Raw genomic sequence first — 4,538 nt, 5'->3', positions numbered from 1 at the left:
ACTACTGAAAAATGCTTGAATGTCTTTTTAGCTACCAAAAAATACTCTTTTGTGAGTGGTTGACTTGTGTCGCCTTAGAGCGATTCCTCCAGTTCTAACGCTTCCTATTGGCTGATTTCAGTTGAATTTATTTTTACAATTCTTTATGGCTGAATTATTAGCTATGAAATATTTGGAGGTAAAATGAAGTCATTGTAAAGCAATTTAGAGGTAGTCCGATCGTGACAATTGAGAAGATATTACCACATTTGATGTTCAAGACCGCTTAATGGCGCTAATCCTTGTTTTATTGTTAATATTGAAGTTGATTTTTTAAGCTGGTGAAAAAAGGCGATTTGGTCATTCTAATCAGCTCTTTATTCCATTTTTTTTTTGTTCATGCAGAAACTAAGACCCTTATAAACCAGCTGACCATTTAAGTGCCGTGTGGGACTAAGGAAATATTTTAATATCTACAATATCTTAGAGGCTGTATGTAGAAACCCCTACCCGCATGCGCTTACTTTCATAAATATAAATATTTTGTCCAGAGCTACTTCTCATAGAAGTTATGGTGGTAGAAGCTTCGGGGTGGGCTCATTTGATTGGAAATTGAAAGTTCTAGTGTCCACTTTAAGAGTCAAGAGAGATAAGAGGGCAAACTGTCCCCTTTCCATGTTCTTCTATTATCCCCCTACCCAACAAGTAAATTGAATAAAATTTTGAGACAGCTCTTTTGTTCAAAATAGTAGAAGGGTTCAATAAATATGCTTCCAGGATAATACGACCTCATAGGCCCTGAGGCAAGTGCCAAAAAAGTTAAAGTGTCATTTCTATAGCTTCTAGTCAAAAAGTCCATAGACCGTAGCCCAAATGCTTTCGCGGGATGTTGACCACCCAAAGTCTGCTTTGTGATTTTTTCTTGTTTCTATTACGGTCTGACTGTCGTAAGCTGGGATGCCTGGCTTCACTTAGCAGCTCAAGCCTCTCTTAGTTTTAGTTCCCAACCCTTGGCTTTTGTGAAAGCGTACTTTCTCAGCTGGGGCAGAATATCAGAATTTTTCTTGGATGAATTGTGGTCACATTTTTGGGTGGGGGGCTTTAAGCCTTTGGTCCTTGCAAATCGACTATCTTATGGGGCTTGCATTAGAAGGGCTAACGCTTCCTTTCCCCGCAAATGGACCCATTTTCTCCTCTTTGGTATCGATTTTTGTAGTATTTATAACTCATAGCCTATAACATGGTCCCAAGATTATTTTACAAAGATATTACGTTTCTAGCTTAATACTAGGGCTGGTTATTCAATTCACAAAAGACAGATAAAATTTAGGTTAGCAGATTATTCTTACAATCTGTTCATTTGTATCATAAAACCGTACCGAAGACCTTAAAGAACGGTCACTTCACGCTTGGAAATTCAGCGTCCTGCTACAAGGTACATACAATCCCATAAAATCACGATTTTCGCGATTTCAAGGGGCTGTAGTCTCCCCTCAAGAAAAAAATACGTTCTGTTTTCAATTCTTATTTATTTTGCTCGGTTTTATCATTCATTCCTTATTCTCTACTCAGAACTTGCATTCAAAGAGCTAAAATAAACTTAAAGTAATGCCTTAAAATGCTATTTTTTTCTCAGGAATTTTAAATTTTTCCAATGGTTGGCTCAGGGATCCCATATTTATTTTTTTTAGTTCGCCACTGATATTCGCTGTTTTTTAACTACTTACTTTAAGTTCTGAACTTTCTTTTTCGTTCGTTCTTATTCCACCAATATTTTTGGCTTTCTCTTGTTTATTGTCACAGCTTTCAAGGTTTATAGCGATACCCTAAGTTTCGTGCATAAACTGCAATGGCGTCAATTGGGATGGATTATAAGGAGGGGTATTGTACACCCCTAGATTTAAGAATATCTTTTTTGGGTGTTTTCATTGAAACTTATGCTATTTTTGGGTACTTTCGTGGATAAAAGTGCAAATAGCAACAAAATTTCCCTTCCTTAGATTTTGAAAAACACATTCCCCCCCTCCCAATTTTTTTTTCAGGAATTGCAGCCACTTATAGACTGCCTTTTTATGTTAGTGCCACTGGTCTGTGTGGTGATGGTCGTTTGACAGCTTGAGCAAGGTACATGCATCTATACGGTTTTCATTGCGTAGTCGTCCATTTGCCTCAGGTAATGAGATTGTGTAGGGATTTTATACCCCTCTTTTTCATGATTAAATAAAAAAAAAGTTTTTTTAAACTAAAAGTAAGGAGTTACATTAAATCTTAAAACGAGCAGAAATTACTCCGTACATGAAAGGGGCTGTCCCCTCGTCAACGCCCCGCTCTTTGTGCTAAAGTTTGACTCCTTCTCTCAACTTTACCTTTTAAAACTGTAAAAACAACTTTAGCGCTAAGAGCGAGGTGTTGAGGAGGGAACAGCCCCTTTCATATACGGAGTAATTTCTGCTCGTTTTAAGACCTAATGTAACTCCTTAATTTCAGCTAAAAAAACTTGTTTTTTTTATTTAATTTCTGAACGTTTTTGAATTAATGCATGCTTTGATTTTGGCTCTCCGCATATGAATAATTAAAACAAAATATGCATATTAATTTATTTATTTTTGGCTAAGTGGCTCTCTAATCGGCCAAATCGGCCGATTTGGAAAAAAAGAACCGGGAGAGGAGGCCTAGTTACCCTCCAATTTTTCGGTTACTTAAAAAGGCAACTAGAACTTTTAATTTTTTACGAACGTTTTCATTGATAAAAAATATACAAAACTTACGAATTAACTTACGTAATGACCTTCTATGTTCGTATGTTTTTATTACTTATATGAGGGGGCTCTGTCCAAATTCCTTAAGAATGACCCCTGAAAAATACAAAATTCCACATTTTTTTGGATAGGAGCTAAGAAGATTCGATAAGAGTTAAGATTTGATGACCTTTAAGGGGTATTTTCCCTATTTTCTAAAATAAGTAAAATTTTCTCAGGCTCGTAACTTCTGATGGGTAAAACTAAACTTGATGAAACTTGTATATTTAAAATTAGCATTAAAAGCGATTCTTTTGATGTAACTATTGGTATCAAAATTCCGGTTTTTAGAGTTTCGGTTCCTATTCAGCCGGGTCGTTCCTTACTACAGTTCATTACTACGAACTGTTTGACAAAAATTAAACGTGTCTCTTGATTCCTGCTAGGCTAGTTATTGCTGGAATTTTGCTCTCTCATAGTAATTTTTTGTGCTATTTCTTACAGTCAATATTTTTGTTTTATTGTCGACGGGAATGAAATTATTGAGTTGAAATGAAAAGTACACCATTAAAATCACCTCGTTCGAGCCCTAGAATAGATGTTTTAATCTGCCCCCCCCCCATGTCGAAAGCAAAAAATCATATTTTAGCCTTTGTTTTATTGACGTGTCTCTTGTTTTCTTTTTCCTGTGTTAGCCCTCCTAAAGAGCTACAACTCAAAAAAGGTTGTTTCCTCTTCACTTATTTAACAAAAGCTTGTAAAGGCTGAGATATTGATTGAATTCAACAGACTTTATTGGCTCTGCTCCCCATTAAGTGCATGTCATCTTCAATAATAAGTGGTCTATGGTTAAGTGATTCAGGAACGGCTTTAAGTCATTCAGGCACACCGCACAGGATAAAGCCTTTTGCTTCTTCAAAGAAGCAAAAGAAGGGGCAATAGCCTTTTGCCCCCTTAATTTATTAAAAATACCTTTGTTGGGGGTATTTTTTTTTGACGATCTAAAGCAATCACATATCCCCCCTCCCTAGATTTTAAAAAGTACATCCCACCAAATTTCGTGAATTGACGCCACTCTGCTTCTTTTTATAACTAGAAAGCAATCTCGATATTCTATCAAATAAGCCCCCTAGAAAGCTTCTCCAACCATTATTGCCGTGGAAATCGGTTGGAAAACAAATTCAACGGAGACGTATGGCTTTCTGCTTAGACAGACCTACAAAGTTTGATCTGAAATACGTAGCTTATAGTTTTGTGTTCTTCTGCTTTTTTTTTGTAAAAGGAAGCGAGGTTGTCTTAGTCGACCTGTTTAGCGACTTTGTTAGTCAGTTTGCTTCGAAAATAACCTCTTCTACACTGTTACTCCTAACAACACAATCCAGCACCGAGCCGCTTGATGCCAATACAGCTCCCACTCCACTGCGGGAATTTTACACGGGGGAAGGGAGAATTTTATTTGAATCTCCTTGCTTTTGAGATCGCAGCAGTGTGAAACAGTTAGCTAGTTCTAAAAAAAATGAAACCTAATGCACTACTCTTGTGGGCTCTATTTCAAGTGCTGCTCCAACTCTAAAAAACTTCTAAAAAAATAATTGTAGGAAAATTCCAAAAAAGAACTTAATGCAGTACTCTCGAGGGCTCTATTTCAAGTGTTGCTCTAATTCTAAAAAACAACTTAAAAAAAAATAATTCTTGTAAGCCAGTTCTAGAAAAATGAAACCTACTGCACCACTCTCAAGGGCTCTATTTCAAGTGTTGCTTTAATTCTAAAAAACTTCTAAAAAAAATAATTCTAGTAAGCTAGTTCTAGAAAAATGAAAC

Source organism: Artemia franciscana, chromosome 18, assembly GCF_032884065.1.
Source record: "Artemia franciscana chromosome 18, ASM3288406v1, whole genome shotgun sequence".
NCBI classification, from domain to species: Eukaryota; Metazoa; Arthropoda; class Branchiopoda; order Anostraca; family Artemiidae; genus Artemia; species Artemia franciscana.
The sequence above is the reverse complement of the archived record's forward strand: the minus strand, read 5'-3'. Positions refer to the sequence as shown.